The 17,752-nt window shown below is 37.4% G+C and overlaps 2 long non-coding RNA genes across 34 annotated transcripts in view; one reads left to right on the top strand and one right to left on the bottom strand.

Moving 5' to 3' along the window:
- LOC140618116 (uncharacterized) overlaps nt 1-4,670 on the top strand; it is a 207,998-nt gene extending 203,328 nt beyond the window's left edge. For 2 of the 3 annotated variants that reach the window (XR_012018325.1, XR_012018324.1), the window contains exon 5: nt 4,163-4,670. This is a non-coding gene — a long non-coding RNA (uncharacterized lncRNA). Of the gene's footprint in view, nt 1-286; nt 348-4,162 lie in introns of all 3 variants that reach the window. The other variant, XR_012018326.1, reaches the window with a different exon arrangement.
- LOC140618114 (uncharacterized) overlaps nt 1-12,650 on the bottom strand; it is a 297,240-nt gene extending 284,590 nt beyond the window's left edge. For 5 of the 31 annotated variants that reach the window (XR_012018297.1, XR_012018298.1, XR_012018305.1 and 2 more), the window contains exons 1-3: nt 12,458-12,628; nt 12,195-12,299; nt 8,878-9,137 (exon numbers count right to left, since the gene is read on the bottom strand). This is a non-coding gene — a long non-coding RNA (uncharacterized lncRNA). Of the gene's footprint in view, nt 1-3,157; nt 3,949-8,877; nt 9,138-12,194; nt 12,300-12,457 lie in introns of those variants that run through there. The other 26 variants (XR_012018322.1, XR_012018293.1, XR_012018294.1 and 23 more) reach the window with 17 other exon arrangements.
- Nucleotides 12,651-17,752: the final 5,102 nt, after the last annotated feature.

The raw sequence follows: 17,752 nt of genomic DNA, 5'->3' as shown, positions 1-17,752 counted from the left end.
TCTTCCACATTCTCATTTCTTACAGGGAAAACTAGAGTTCAGAGAGCTTAATAACTATCTTTTTATAATTTTCTATCATCAAGTGCTTTTATTGGGTATCATTAGGAAATAATTGTCTCAAATAGGAAAGAAGAGCAGAAATCAAAACTGTAAATCAGAAATCCAGATATACTTGAGTGGTAAAGCATGAAACCACAACCTGTTTCCAGCCCTTATCTCTTGCAGCTTTACTTTCTCATCTAGAAAACTGGTATAATAAAGCTTGATCTCTCTATATTTTTCACAGTGCTATTGAAGGAATATCATCATGAGCAGTTGATAAAGCTATTTGATTTCTTAGATCACAGGTAATTTATATAATTTTAATGAAGAAATAGTAACTATTATTTTACCATGTTTAGTGAACACAAGATTGCATTTTTTTTCAATCCAGATTAATTTAGCACATAGGATATAGTTTATAACTTCCCATTCTCTCCACAGAGTAAGCAAGCAATTATTTAAATGTTATTGAAAAGTTTTCCTTGAGGGTAAAATAAAGTGCTTTGCAATTCATCAGTATTTTTATATTTCACAGAATGAATGGCATGTTAAAATTAATTCTTACAGTGTATGCTCTAAAAGTACAAAGATTTGGGGATTGATTTAAATAAGAAATGAGAAATATGGTACGGGAAAGGAGGGGAAAGGCAGCATAATGGACATATGTGGACAACCATAAACTTTTAAATGAGACTTGATATATTAATGTCTGATGATAAAAATCCTCTTGTAGCGGTGCACAGATAGCAGGTATCTTTGGTACCAAGACATGTAGTACATGTGACTCTAGACCTGAAAGTAACTAGGAAGACTTAATGATGTCTGGTGCTTCAGACAAGTGCCTCTGACTAAAATTTCCTTACACTTAGAATTAAGATAGCCATGCAGAATTTCTTTGTAACTTCATTGTTCTATCAGAGGTTGATTTTTACTATAGCTGAGATCATCAGTTCAGCTCTTTTCTTCATTCATAAATGGTGATAATAGAAGAAGAAGCAAGTACCTGCTTTCCATCCCAGGTTAGATCAATTCTGTTCTCTGTCACTGTCTTCATCATCCTTCACAGAGTGTGAAGGGATACTCTTCCTTATCATTACTGGCCATAGGCTTATGCTCTTAGGTAGCATAATAAAACTTCCTTATTATAATTTTTACTACAAATTTGTATGAAACAGGCATAACAATTGACTTCTTTCTTTATGATTGTGGAAACTAAGTCAGAGCAATTGCTTGACATCTTTTTTTTATTTTTTAAAGATTTATTTATTTATTCATGATAGACATAGAGAGAGGGAAAGAAAGAGAGAGAGAGAGAGAGAGAGAGAGAGAGAGAGAAGGAGGCAGAGACACAGGCAGAGGGAGAAGCAGGCTCCATGCTGGGAGCCCGTTGTGGGACTCGATCCCAGGACTCCAGGATTGTGCCCCGGGGCCAAAGGCAGGCGCCAAACTGCCGAGCCACCCAGGGATCCCTGATTGCTTGACATCTTTAACGTCATTCCTTCAGTTAGCAGTGGGTCTGATTTAGAACACATGGCTCTTTGTACCTATCTTAATGTTTATTGCTCTGAAATGGTAGTTCTCAGTGTGTGGTCCCATGCACCAGTAGCAGTAGCATCACCTTTGAGCTTGCTAGATCCCACCCTCTGGTGGTAAGCTAAAGGCCTCAAAAAGATGTTTACATCCTAATCCCATGAACCTGTGATTATGTCACTTTACATGACAAAAGAGATTTTGCAGATGTAATGAAGTCAAGGCTTTTGAGATTGGAAGATGAATCTGGGTGATCTGAGTTGGTTCAGTGTAATCACAGGGGTCCAAATAAGAGGGAGACAGGAGGATTAGAGTAAGAGAAGGAGATATGACAGAAGCAGGGGTCAAAGTAATGCCAAAGATGCAGGTGGCCTCTAGGAAGCAGAATAGGCAAGGAAGCAGATACCCCCCTAAAGCCAACAGAAGGAATACAACCCTGCTGACCAATTTTGGATTCCTCACCTTCATAAACAGTAAGATAATTACTTGTGTTGCTCTAAGCCACTAAATTTAAGGTAATATCTTATAAAAGAAATTACTACACAAGAGGGTGGGGCTCAACATCCTATGTTTTAACAAGCCTTACATGTAACACTGACACATGGCAAAGTCTGAGAACTGCTCTGTACCACTGAGTAATAATTTTAATGTCCCAATAAGATTTATACTTCATTAGAAAGTGTTTTCCAATGGAATTGATCCATGGAATTAAAAAAAAAACAAAAGTCGAAAGGGAATTCTGAAAAGGCTCAAGGGCAGTCAGAAGAGACAAGAGACTAGGAGCCCACCTACCAAATAGAGAACATAGAGAGCAAATAGAGAAACAATTCCCATAGATGTGGAGGTGAAGAACTTTGTGCATGCAGTGTAGTGGTGAGGTATGCAAGAAATGGACTGACTGAGGACAGCTAATCTCTACTGAGTGATATGACCCTGCAGATTTGCTTGTGGATCTTTGTTTCATTGTCTGAGAAACAAATGAAACCAAGCTCATGGCTTTTAAGATCTCCAATAGTCAAATAATTACTATTTCTTAACTTGAAATCCATGGAAAGAGGCCTGGAGACACAGATGACTGTAAGTAATGAATGTAAGTAATAAACCAAAATAATAATGGCAGAAACTGTTACTTAGTCATCAATAGAAACCACAGATATTTTTCTATTACATTACAGTTATTGCAGATGTCTCTTAATATCATTTACACTCATCACTACTTTAAAATTATGGTAGTAATTAGATGCACCACTGGATCCTTATTATACAATGTTGATAATACAAAAATATGTTACTTTATCACAAACTTATCTTTTTACACTTATATAACTGTAGTCCAAAAACTTGCTTTTTAGTTATATATGCCTGTGTATGTATTTGTATATGTATATACCTATTATATACATTGTATATGATACATTTAGAATCCTTTCCTAAGAAAAATTTTATAGGCTCCACCAGACTGCCGAAAAGACTCACTGTAAGAAAACTAATGACAAATCCTTGATATCATGTGTGCCTCATAATGTGATATGATATAAATAAGACAGGAATCCTTCTAACACACTTATAAATAATGAAACAGAAAAAAAGGAAAGTAAAATATCATTTAATGTCACATAAATTGGACTACATACGTAAGCCTAGGGCCTTAGATTTCTTTTATGTTTTCCCACACATCTGCCTTTGACACGAGGTGCCAAACTGGTATCATTTCTCCCTAGTCGCACATCTTTAAAGTCCTACTTTGCTTTTGGATTATACTGATCTATAATCTCAAAAACTTGAGGAATACATTCTAAATGCCTTAGAACCAGGCTCTTCCAAATTTCTGTTCTTCCTCCGTTGCACTGGCTTCAAAGTCAATTAATGGTTTGGATAATCCCACAGAATAAGTTTACCTCTCAGCTAAGGACCAGGGAGAAAGGGAAATAGCAAACTCTGACATACGCAATACAATTGAAAAGAAGGCTTTGAAATAGGATACAGTCCTCTGAATAGCTTCCCAGAGTGTATTTGTTCCTATCATACTATATGGTTTGAGGGGACTTTGAAGTCCACATTCAAAACTGCAACTGTTTGAATGTGGTGCAACAAGATATTCTATGAAATTAGGGTAGATGGATGCATTAGCCTCATGGATACCCAGTGATAGATGAACCATGCATGCTTGGGAGTTCAGAGTTAGTTCAAATGATCCTCCAAAATGTTATCTGTTCATCCAGAATTTATCCAAATGATCTGAATTTCTTCACCATCCAAAATCCAGCTGACACTCATGTGAGGATTTACTTTCCCATGAGATCTCCCTTTCTATCCTCAGCCAGAAATACTCCACACACTTTCTCAAGGTCATACAGCTGACAGATCCCAAATGGACTGGAAAACGAAAACAGACAAAAAAGTAAATAGAAATAAATTCAATGTGGAATCTGGTTATGGAGAATTAACTTTCTATGTGAATACTGCAGGTCTTTGCGTATTATGCTTTGTTAACCTTCATAAGGAATGCTACAAGTGTGATTGCTTTAATGTGCTAGTACTGGACAATAATAAAACTTTTCTCATTCTTGTTGCCTTGTCCAAAATCTAGATTCTACCATGAAACAGCAAAATGGGAGAGATAGAGAGGTAAGAAGAAAGAACTGCAGAAGTGATTAAGGCCTAAGGATGTAAATCTAGAAGGAATGATTCAAAGAACAAGGACTATTCATCACAGAGAAGAAAAAAACTGAGAGTAGCTGGGTAACATGATACAGTAAAATAAATGAAATAAAACAAAGATGAAAAAATATCCCAGACAAGGATAGAGATCAACTTTGGTTCATTTACGCTGAGATCAAAAACCAAAGGAAAACATTGTAGCTGCTCTGAGAAAAATACTGATTTTCAGCTTGTTCAATTTCAAGGTGAATTACTATGGGAAAGTGTATAGCCTCCTCTCAGAAATCTTGATTGAAATATTATTCTCTATCTAACATCATTCCAATGTCTCCGTCTTGATTTAAGAAGAGGGACAAGAAGAGCTTTTCAAGGTCTTTTCCTATTAGTGAATCCTGACGTTCTCTGTGTTATCCTATAATAAGAATAAATGGAATTATCAAGAGACTTTACTTATAGAAATTATCATGTTCAAAGAAGTACTCTATTGAGAAATCATGATATATAATGGGTGTCCCCATTAGTGATGGCTGAAAACTTTTGCACCAGGAAAGGGGCATAATGGCCCCCAAATCATTTACTGAAGTAGTGCATAACTTTAGTTTTAACATAAAATGGAACATACCTTCCATATTCCCGTGTATTGAGAGACTTTAAAATGTCATTGGAGATGTGATACAGCAATGATAGTTAATGTTCAGTTGTTCCCCAAATATCTATGAGCTTTTTATATTTCATAGTCTTGTTGCTCTTTCGTGGGACTGTGTGGCTGATTCTGATTCCCATAGGGAGGAGAAAAAACTATGAGGAATTTTGTATCCTTTGAGTAAATACCTAGTGCAATTGCTAGATGGTAGGGTAGTTCTATTTTTAACTTTTTGAGGAAATTTCATATTGTTTTCCACAGTGGCTGTACCAATTTGCATTCTCACTAACAGTGTAAGAGGGTTCTATTTTCTCTGCATCCTCCCCAACACCTGTTGTTTCCTGTGTTGTTAATTTACCCTGGTGTTTATAGCAGCATTATCAACAATAGCCAAATTATGGAAAGAGCCCAAATGTTCATCCACTTGTGAAAGGATAAAGAAGAAATGGTATATATATATATATATATAACATTACTCAACCATAAAAAAGAAAAAAAAAGAATGAAATCTCACCATTTGAACAACATGAGTGGAGCTAAGGAATATTACACAAAGCAAAATAGTCAGAAAAAGACAAATACCATATGATTCCACTCATATGTGGAGTTTAAGAAACAAAACTAAAGAACATAGGAGGGTAAAAAAAGAGAGGCAAACCAAGAAATAGACTCTTAGCCATAGAGAACAAACTGATGGTTACTGGAAGGGAGGTGGGCAGGGAGGATGGGTTAAATAGGTGATGAGTATTAAGCCTCCTTAATACTTGTGAGGAGCACTGGGTGTTGTATGAATTACTAAATTCTACACCTGAAACTAATATTGCCCCGTAGGTTAACTAGCTGGAATTTAAATAAAACTTGGGAGAAAAAAGGGAAAAAAATAAAATTAAAAATAAATAAGTAAATAAAAATTCTTATCTAGCAGAGGTAATAACAACAACAACACTAACAATAATAACAATAACTATGAGGAAGCAACAGGTCTCATTTCCAGATCAAAATATAGAAGATGTGGTGTAATTTCTTAATGTGTCTACTACATACAGGGCCCATGCGGTAAGAAGATACCCCTTGAGAGAGGGATGCCCTATTGCATCAACTAATTGTCAGAGCTGCACTGTTCTTGGCAAGAACAATAAATGGAATTTGAAGAGTTAAGCATTGCCCACCTGTCCTAATAGTTAGAATAGTGCTTGAGATAATAGTAAAGATAAAATATGTCTACTGTACTCTCAGTTCTCAAAATAGCCTCTTTTGAAAAACATCACAATGTTTTGGCTAAAGGCAAGGAGCTTCTGTTTTATCTATTGATTCATAGAAACTTGAAATCATCTATCAGTCATAGCCCTATATACTGATTACACCTAACATTGAGACTTTCTAATTTTTAAAAATTTAAAAAAAAATCACATGGCACATTTAAATACTTATGAGAAGGGGGTCCATATGAAAACACACACAAACATACACACATACTCTAACAGATTCCTAGATTTACATCTTAAATATTAAGGAAAAAATTATGCTATTCATACATTTTTAGCATTTTTTCTATTTATGTGTTGTATAAATCCATTTAGGCACAGAATCAGCATGGATGTGTGCACACACAAACATTAGTGATTCTATTACTTTATGTAACAAACATTTATAGACCTTACTATGGAATTAAAAGAATGGATTTGCCAGGGGTGGGGGACACAATGGAAAAATTATTTAAGCTCATTGAGCCTCATTTTTCTGGAATAAACAATATGTAGGGGATTGTGAAGCACTAAGATTCTGCTTAAACAAATTAACATGCACATAGAATTTTATAGAATAAACAAAGTATTCACCACTGCCATTTTACCTCTTTGCTTCTCACAATTTCTTGAGGTGGAGACCTTTATTTTCACTTTATAATAGATAAAATAAAGCTTGTATAGCAACAGGAAGATGAAATTAGAATTTAAACTTAGATCTCCATCCTTTTTTTATACTATACATCTACCAAGCACTAAAATGTTTCCTTATCCTGTCATCCGGATCCTGACAGAAGGTCATGGAGGGTTAAAATAGAGATAGGTAAATGGAGGTATGCTTAAATGGTGCTTAATGAATTGACTATTTGAGGTATACAGTGTGGTTAAGGGAGACCACAGGAATGATGAAGCACCCAGAAGCTTGAAAGAGCAAGAAAGACAACCATTAGATCTGAAGGGACAAAGGAGGAAAGCAGTCACAGGGACTCAGCAAAAACCTTTAGCTATAAAGAGGACCATCCTACATCACTTGAGGCCCTCAATAAGAGAATGACCACCACCAATTGGTGTTTTCTTCCCATTAAAGAGTTCTTGCTTGTGGATCCCATTGACCAAACCCAATTGAGGCCAGAAAGCAAAGAAAGTTGGCTTATTCTGTCTATTGAGGTCATGGACTAAGGGTGGAGAAGGACAGGAAGAGTTGACCTGAAAAGTCAAACAGAGACTATCTAGCCAATCACTTCTACAGATGGAGAAGCTACTTGGACACATCTGCATTGGAAAGAAATTTATAATACTGAAAGGCAGCCTTGAGGTGTAATTAAAAATGGAGTTGAGTCAGTGATAAACCATTTCCTAGGCAAAGGGTTTTCCCATATTGTTCAGAGACAGCTGGATGCCAAATAGAACACTTCTGAATGTGAGCAGGTGTGTGATCCTGGTGAGGATAAGGATATGAGTCAAGAAAAACAACTAAATAAAAGAAAATGATGAAGGAGGAGAGCTAAGGGATTGAAGCAGAGTTTGGAAGCATGATGTGGAAAAGACAGATGAGTGGTTACTGCCATCATGATAGAATGACTGCTGAAGGGAGGACCTAGTCAATAATCAATGCCAACAAGTTTTCTTTCATTGCTATTCACAGCTTTGTGGAAAAATAAGTCTGTATCTGTTAACCATAATGGGGCATCTGGCTTTTTAAACAGTAATGAATTCTGAGTGGATGAACTGAATGATAGAGGTGGGCAAAAATTCTATATTACTCACATTGGCTTTTCTCTTTTACTCTAATACAGCCTAAATTCCACTTTCATGAGGACATGATGAGATCAAAGATTTTGTTTTAAAAAGCAGAGGGGCGCCTGGATGGTTCAGTTGGTTAAGTGTCTGTCTATCTTTGGCTCAGGTCATGATCCTGGGGTCCTGGAATAGGTGTTGGCCTCCCTGCTTCTCCTTCTCCCTCTGCCCCTCTTCACCCACTCGTTCTCTCTTTATCTCAAATAAATAAATAAAATCTTTTTTTTTTTTTTTTAAAGCAGAAACAAACTCATAAATTCAGAGAACAGACTGTTGGTTGCCAGAGGGGAGGTGGATGGAAGGATAGGCAAAATGAGTGATGAGGAGTGGGAAGTACAGGTTCCCAGTTATGGAAGGATTAAGTCACAGAGATGAAAGGTACAGCATAGGGAATATAGTCAGTAGTATTGTAACAGCCTTGTATGGTGACAGATGGTAGCTGCCTGTGTGGCAAGCATAACATAAGGCATATACTTGTCAAGTCACTGTGTTGTACACCTAAAACCAGTGTAGCATTATGTGTCAACTATACTTCAATTAGAAAAAAAAAACAGTGAGGGCAAAATGTCATTTCCTTTCCTCCTAGCAAAAAATTCTTGTTAGTGAAAGACAGAGAAAAAGAAAGAAAGAGAAACTGAAAGAGATGGAGAGGATCCTTTAGCTAAACTCTGGGGATTATAAAGATGAGGACAAGCTTTGACTCAGTTGCACACCACCAGACTACAAGCTGAAAATCTGACAGCAGTTACATGATCAAACATTTAAGCACTTTCAGAACAGAATCAATTGAAACTAAGCCAGTATTTTAATTCAGGCTGGGGCTAGTTCTGAGTCCTTCGGCCTTTGTCTTTAAAAACTAACCACCTTCTTATACCTCTTTCTTACATCAAAAAAAAAAAAATCTTCCTATATTCTTGCAAGTTGCTCTGTGTTAGTTCAAATGTTATTCAAAACATTTACCTGTTAAAATGACTGTAATTTTGTCAGCCATTGCAAATCCCTCAAATTAACTAACACACATCATAGCTTCTCAGGAACACTGATGGGCATCCTCCCAGTAAGTGATCCTGGTGGCTTTACTTGTGGTTGCAATCCTCTTCTTCCTCCTCCTTCCCCTGTTTGTTTTCTTTTCTTGAGGTAAAACTCTCAGAAGGTAAAATTTCAAGAGTTTAGTTTGACCAAAGAACTTTACTTCTAGTGTCGATGTCTTCAGCCATCTTCTGAAAAGAGGAAAGTGTTTTGAATCATGGTGTACTCAGAAGAACTATGGATGGAAGAGTTAGAAAGGAAATGCTGAAAACAAACCCTATTTCCTAGTTTGGTTAGTGGTTTGTTGAATGATCTTAGCCTCTGCAAGGCAGACTTTAGGATCCATAAGTAAGATTCAGCCTTTAGGCACATTTGCTTAATATAATAGTGTTTTAAAAGAATTTCAACTAAGTCAGTTACTCTAAATCTTGGGCAGCTTCATATCAAACCTTCATTTCGAGCTTTTCTTGATAGGTTGGCTGAATTGGCAAAAGTAGGCCAGCATTCCTGATATGGAAACCCCAGAAGAGATTTAGGTTAATGCTGTACTTTCTAAATGAGGTGCATATACTCTGTTATTATAGTCCCAACTCTTCCATATTACTGGTCTTATTATTCTCAGGTTCAATTATATTTACTGCCTGATACCTGATGGCAATTAATTTTATCAAGAGTGATTAATCTGTTACAATGTGTGGTGTGTGGTGTATCATAATCACATACTTATATTATGGACATACTCATACTTCTAGGGAATCCATATAGGGTTCTGCATAGAGAATCCACAGGAGAATTCTTTAAAATTTCATTAAGACCTAAGTAAACAAATTATAGTGTTGCCCAACAATCTAAATGACCTACACAGGAAAATGCAGACATAGTGACCTAAATTATTGTTGTTGTTTTTTAATTTTAATTTTTGCTCACACTTGTTTGGTTTAATATAACACTGAAGTCATCTGAACATGGTGTTCCCTTTGAAATCAATGGATGATCCAAAGACAGATGAATTTATGGTGAAGCAGGCCAGTTTTTCCCTGTGTAAGCAGTATTACCAAATATTGCTTTCTGTTCCCAAATAATTGCTACCCAATTAAGCATCAGGCTGACAATAGCATTTGGCTGTCATTTGCTTTCCAGAATCATCTGGCACTGTGTTTGTTCATTGTGTCTGGGTGTTCCTGTCACCCTGACATCAAGGCCAGCCCTAAAGTTGCACAATGCAAATTGAGGAAGTAAAAGAACCTCTACTTAAATTAATCCATTCAGATTTCTCCTTAACAATTCTGGTTATTTGTCAGGATTTTCCATGGCCAGGATCTCTTTGCTTTGACTTTACCACTGGCCAGGATTGTATGACTGCCCTGTAAAAGAAATTTAGTTTTTCTATCAATATCTGCCTTATATAGGCTGTTAAGAGTTTTTAATTTTTTTTTATTCCATGGGCCCACGCCATTGGTTAAAGTCTATATAACTATCTCAGAATAATTTTTTTAAATGAGTAAAATAAAGTACACAGAGTTACAAAGGAAACAATTTTATTGAAATATAGTCATCAAGATATTAAAATGTGATATATATGCTTATTTATGAATTCATTGAATATAAGCATTTTAAATATATTATCATTATCATCATAGTTTCACGGTCTGGGTGAACTTAAATGATATTCAAAGATATTTGCAACAACCTTCCTATAGTATAACAGAATCAAGTGTCCTCTTGATATGCACTTTGCTGCCTATGTTAATAGTTGAAGAATATGCTTAAATTTCAGTTAGACCTAGTGAAAATAAAGTTGTAATTTTTTTTCCATTCAGGTCCATAGAACCCTTGAATTCTTTTCACAGACCCTTTGGAGGTCCACAGAACCTGGGTTAAGAATAGTCCAGTCTAGGCTAATGCTATAGAAATTAAACACCTCTGCTATACCAGTTCACTTTGGTGGTAATAGAAGATGGCTGGGGGATAATTTTGGAAAACAGCTCAATCTACCGAGCCATTCAAGGGATTAAACTTATATTAGGTATATTAAACTATATTACTAAACTATAATGCAGAGCATCATGTTATCTAAGCAAAGACAAAGAACTACTTAAACTTACCATTTCCCAGTTAGTTGATGGATCTTCCTTCCACTGAGCTAGCTAGTGTCTTAGTCTCAAAGAAATAGTCAGAAACCTGCTTTTCTAAATAGGACTCCCTAATGGACTTAAAGAATAAGTGTAGACCTAGGGACAGAATGAACAAGGCTCCATCTGTCCAGCAAACAGTCCGCACGTATTCACAAATGGATGACACATTGTTGTGATATTGATGTGCAACAGTGCTCTTTGCCTGATTTGGGAAACAAGTAATTCCAGAAAGGAACTGTAGTTGGTCATTCGCTCTAGCATTGGTTCCCTAACAGAGAGTCGCCATATGTGAGCTTTCTCATGCCTGAGCTACTACTTGACAAATCATGACAGAGATGGGATGAGGTGAAGAGACAGACAGAACCCTGGTAGGAGAGCAGTAATTTTTATTATGCTTATGCCCATACAAATAAATTGTACACTATTTAAGAGCCCATGGAAGAATTAGAAACTTACCCTTTATGGAAAAGAGGAAACCTAAATAGGTGTTTTTGAATAAGATCCTCTTAAACAACATTTTTAGAACAGTTATTCACCATATCGCAGCATTCAATAAATGTTTATTTTTGTTTTCAATAATAACAACAACTTGTTAAAATGCTGTCCAACCAATCTGAAAGCTGAGCAGAGGAGGAAGGGGATGCTTGTCATTGCCTTCTCTCCTTTCCAGCCACCACAAATATTATGCTCTTGCTATTTTGTTTAACTTGGGCCTAATTCACTTCATAGAGTAACAGGGAGGGAGAGTTGGGTCCATTAAGAATAAACTTCAAAAACCCTCTGGCTTTGGGGCTTTCTTGTGTTATTCTACCCCAAACCCAGAGGATATGAAAGATGGGAAGATTAGCAAGGGTTTTGCCCTGGCTGTTCTTTTACTGAATGGCTTCAGAAATGCCAATTGAAATAATTATCAAGCCATTATGATGATTTGCATTAAAAATGGTAACTTAAGCAAGCAGTCCCGGTGCTTGGAGGAGGGCAGTTGGGGGGTAGCATATAATGTTATAAAAGGCCCATTGAAGCCATACTAGCTTTCTGGCTTTAGGAGGATTACTGCACAGTAGTTCACAAAAAGGTTATTCTTCAAGCTCTATTTATACTCACAGTACTTACAGTGCATGCTCCCAGCGCACCCATTCCTGGTATTGATTTGTGCCTGTGCCCAAATTATCATCTGGCACAGACAAGGCAATGGCTTCTGGAGATGATGATGCAATGCTTGGAACAGGGCAGAACAAAGAAAGGGTCTCTTATCAACACTTCCTTTTGCTGCTTAAGTGAAAATACCAGAGTATTGGTACCATTTCCCACTCCCTGCTCCCACCCCCCCAACTGTCTCATTAAAGCCAATGGCTTACCCTTCAGAGTCTACTTACAAGTACGAGTCAGGATATTATAGGGTCTAATTCTCATCAAACTCACCGCTTTCCTCAGTGAGGGAAGTGGTTACCCTTATAAAAAATGTCATCTTCGTTTTGTAAATATCACAGACTCTAAAGGGTCTGGTGGGGGAGGGGAGACATAGAGTCTTATAACTGCCAACATGTAGACGGCAGTTCTGAAAGTTAGAGGTAGAGGGTGTACAGTCCATATTCAGGACCTTGTAGCCCCCGAAGCCATCTCACAGGTGTTAGGGTTCAAAACTGGCTACGGTAAAATATTATACCTTGGAATATTGAGTATTTTAAGCTGAAGGAATCTGAGAGATGGCATGTGCAGAAACGACTTTCTGACCTTCCCTGAAGCAGGTCCTCATGTAAGAAGTACCCTCCCTCTACCCAGAGGAAAGAGGCTTCCTTATCTCTGAAGAATAAGGGACACAGAGAGGAATCAGAATGAAGAGGCCTTGCTAAGCATCCCTGTTTACTACACTTAACACACACTCTTTGCCCTGTACTATGTCTTCCAGCTTTCCACTCTTCTTCAAACCTACCATAAAAGCATAGGTTTAATCATTTCCTCGTGTCTTCATTTCCTTATGAAGCTTCCCGTGTCATGTAAAACCTATATTAAATAAATTTGTCTGTTTTGATCCTATTAATCTGCCTTTGTCAGTTTAATTCTCAAACTGAGCCAGATACCCTACAAAGGTCAAGAACTTTCTCCTCCTCTACACAGGCCATGCTTTAAACATTTGCTGAAGGTGATCAAAGTTACACCATAGGGCAGTTTTACCAAATCATTACCACGGAGTTCTCAAGCTTCAGGTGCCCCAATTTGCCCAAGGAGGTGGATAACAATCCGGACTTGTGCACTCCATCCCCACATAATCTGATTCAACACATCTGTTCAGGACCCAGGAATCTGTACTTTTATTAAAGCATCAGAGTGCTTGTGGTACAGGTAGAAGAATGAATACCACCTTAAGAGTTAGCTGGAATACAATAATTTTTTAATCTTTCATGACAAACCAACAGAAAAATGTACAAATTGTAAAAGTCAGCTTAGTGAATTCTCGCAAAACAAACTCATCTGCCATCTAGCAACCTTACAAAGAAGGAGAATGTTAAGAGCACCTCAGAAGTCTACTTCATGCTCCTTTCTAGCCACTGCCCCCACCAAGGGTATCCTGACTTCTAATACCATAGATTCCTTTGACCTGTTTCAGAACTTTACATAAATGGAGCCATAAAAGACTTTTTAACATCTTCTTTTGTTCAACATCACATTTGTGAGGTTTATCCATAAGTTGAGTGTAGTTATAATTTATCACTTCTTGTCTTAAAAAAAAAGATATTTTCTTAACATTTGCTTTTTGGTAGGCTGGTCTCATAGGTGCGAGCACTTCAGAGCTTTTTAAATTATTATTTTTAAATTTTTTGATATTGTTATTTTTTCTTCTAGTGAAGTCATTCAGTAGACCCCAGGTGCTGAACATTTAGTAGACCCCCTTGATATATCTCAAGTTGAATTTTTAGGCATTTATTGTTTGCTTTATTAAGTCTTCTGCTGAAACAAATACTTAAAACATGAAGTAGCGTAGAATAGACTTAAGGAAATAGGTGAGCATGAAGGAAATGTCGGTGTTTAAATGGTTGTTTTTGTTGGGCCGAGGGGACTGGGGAGTCCGAGGGAAACCTCTAAAATGGCTGATGGAAGGCCAACATTCAGTACACCTACCCACCCCCTTCTCCTTTCAAGTAAAGTAATAATCCCGAAACTTAGCAGGTTTAGGAAACCTGTGACCCTTGTTGCCCTAGCCAACCGGGAAAAACAAGACTCAGAAGAAGACTGAAACCTGAAAACACCACCAAATAAGGAAACCTCACCCCATAGCTCCTTACCAACCCTCCCGCCAAAAACTCCTTATAAACCTCCTATAACCTGCCTGGGTGCGCCTCCCCCGCCCCCCGCGACTTCCCCGCTGTCTCCCTCCCCTGTGGGCCCCGAACCTCACCGAGAGCGTGTTCCATTAAAAACCTGTTTCGCCCAACTTTTGCCTGGCTCTCTCTATTTCATTTCACTACCGATCGGATTAAACCTGACAGTTTTTAAGTTCATACATGAGATTGCTCTATGGAAAGTGTCTCTTCATGGAGATTAAATTCTGAGTGGCTTTGGATAGCAGTTCTCAAAAGATAGGGACTGCTCCTGGGCCCTAGAGCACCGTGTGTGTGCTCTTCCATATGACCTAGACTTACGAGTTTCATTCCCTGAAAACAAGATGATCCAGGGATGATCTGCTATATAAGCCCCAGCTTACCATTTTATATGACAATTTCTCCTCTAATACAGAAGAACCCTTTTCTAGCAAGTTAGGTGTATTTGATAACCATACTAATGCTTGAGGCGCCAGTCGTGCTGAGCAGCTTCTCCAAGTGCCCATAGGGCCTCTGAACTGTAGTACATGCTGTGGCACATCCTGATTCTGGGTGCAATGTTCTTTAGGTTGATTTTCCTATGAAATTTCTGAGAATGGACTGGGAGTTCCCATTAATCAAGTGCTTGGTTCTCCTCATCACTGTTCTTTGTTTGAAAGTATATTATAAACCAGATCCCCCTATCTAATATTTTATAATTAGTTTTGGTATTAAGGCCTTCCAGGGTAGTACACACAGGTTGAAAGAGAGGAAGACGAAAAAGGTCTAATGATCAAAATCATAATTCCAAGATCATACATACTAGAATACATGGTAAGTGGATCATTTTATATTATTATGAAATTTATGTTCAGTTAGAAATATGTTATATACCAGATAGACCTTAAGTTTCTTAGACTTTTTCAGCCCTTTTCTGGATGTTGATGTCTAATATCCATTCAGTAATTGCACCAAAACACTGAAGATGAGCCAGTGTACCTTGTGAATACATGTACATGTTGGGTGCCAAGGACAGATCCCCTTGTCAGACTCAAATGATATTTTTCTTCAATGGTTTGGGCTTTCATGATGATCCTCTGTCATAGTCCACATTCTCCCAGGAACAGTCTTGAGCCAAATGATTTATTTAATGAAGAGCTTCCAGGAGAAACCAGTAAGGGTTTAAGGGGAAAAGAACAGGGAAGGAGAAGAAGCCAAACAACTGCTTGATATTTCAGACACAGCCTGACTCCAGGGAACTCTGGAGAGTAAACAACATCTCAAGTACTTCTGTTTTCTGATCCAGTGAGGCAATCCCATTGCCCATGGATAGTCATTTGATCAAGCAGCAAAAGCTGGGAGATAGATTTATAGAACTGGTCAAAGAAATGCAAGTGAATTTGAACAGGATACCAAATTATCTACTACATAATTTTATCATGATCATAGTATCTCTATAATTTCACCAGGATACCAGAGAGCAGAAATTCATTTCAGAATTCATAGAAAACATGAATGAGTCCGCCATATTGTAGTCAAATACATCAAAAGGAAAGCTAATATTACAGGGAATCTGCCATATACTGTAGCATGGCATGCCATGGCATTTCTTGGAATTAAATTACAATCAAAGGATCTGAATATTAGAAGAAGAACAAATCTATCAGAAAGAGGAAGGAAGGAAGATTTTAGCCAAATAGGGCAGATAAGAACTCTAGTAGTGAAGTTTCTCTTACTTCAGTGCTTTTGTTGGATCTTCAATTCTTGAAGAACTGAAAAACATATGAATAGGACTGAATGTACCCTGGTGCCATTCCTGTTTTCACCTCAGTTCTTCTCCATAACTAGTCAGTTGGTCTCACCTGGTGGTGCAGTTTGAGTTGCAAGTAGGAGTCTTGGATAAGCTACTTCCCCTTTAACCTTGATATGTTCACCAATAGCAAGGAGATAATAGAACCTAATTCCCAGGAATTATGTTATAATTATATGAGTAAGAAAGTACATAGCAAAATATTTGCTTTATGATCAATATCAATAAGATACTGATTATTAATATTAGTAAAAGTGTCAAAAACCTTAATTTATGTGGCCACTCCTCTAGTTACCATCCTAGATAATAAAGCACACCATCACTTAGTGATGGGAAATAATCCTTTTATTATGCTCATGGATTCTGTGGGTTAGGAGTTCAGACAGCACAGAAGGGATAGCTTTTCTCTGCTCTGTAGTATCAGAGACCTCAGCTATGAACATGAGCTTGCTTGAAATGATTTAAGAACTGGGGCAGGAATCTTCTGGAGGCAACTTCACTCTCATCTATCTGGCAGTAGATGCTGCCTGTTACCTGAAATGTCAGAACAAATCACCTAATCTCTGCATGTGGTCTGGACTCCCTAAGAGCATGGGGAGTTCAGGGCAGTCAGACTTCCTACAGGGCAATGCAGGCCTCCAAAGGAGCATATCCAGGCTAAGTAGGCTTAAGGGGGCTCACCTTTGTGATGAAGCCTGTCAAGTCATATGTAGTCACATAAGCTCACTGTTACTAGTGAGCCACAGACTCACCTAGATTAAATGGAAGGGGACATACACCCTACCTCTCAAAAGAAGATATGTCAAATTATATAAAGCTATTATTTTTTAACCACCAGAGCCATGATAAACTTAAAGATATTCATAGTTCTCTATCGTTATGCCTCTATGAAGAATGCTTATTGTATAATTTTAGGCTATACCTCAATGTTTTCTAACAATCCAAGGCCATCAAAGGAATTCAATGAATGGCATACAGACTCAGTATCCTGGCAGACAATTTGACTCCTATATAGTTCTTGGGATTCAAATATAAACTTGGCCACAGGGCACTTTATTCCCTAATAGTATCTTGCCTAACCTACAGAATTTTAGCTTTTTCCACTAATTTATGGCAGGAAAAGGTCTATAGGACCTAGAACATGGAAGTGCTAGGTAAAAATTGTGCTTTAAAAATCCTATTTCCAAAAAAAAAAAAATTAAAAATCCTATTTCCCTGTACATTTAAAAAAAGATTTTATTTATTCATTTATTTGAGAACAGGGGAAAGAGTAGAGAGAGAGAGACAAGCAGACTCTGCGCTGAGCATGGAGGCCAACTTGGGTAGGGTTTGATCCCAGGACCAGAGATCACAACCTGAGCTTACACCAAGAGTCCAACATTTAACTGACTGAGCCACCCAGGTGCCCTTCCCTGAACATTTTTGTGAAAAAGAATAAAAACTAGATTTTTAGCATTTTACACACTATATATCATGGAAAAAAATACTTTCTGATAACATTGCAATAGTTGCTCCTTGAAAAACCAATGCATGTCAAATAGATTTAAAAAGTTGTGAAACTA

The sequence above is a fragment of the Canis lupus genome, chromosome 26 (assembly GCF_048164855.1).
Source record: "Canis lupus baileyi chromosome 26, mCanLup2.hap1, whole genome shotgun sequence".
NCBI classification, from domain to species: Eukaryota; Metazoa; Chordata; class Mammalia; order Carnivora; family Canidae; genus Canis; species Canis lupus.
Note: the sequence above shows the minus strand (reverse complement) of the source record. Positions and strands in the feature narration are given on the sequence as shown.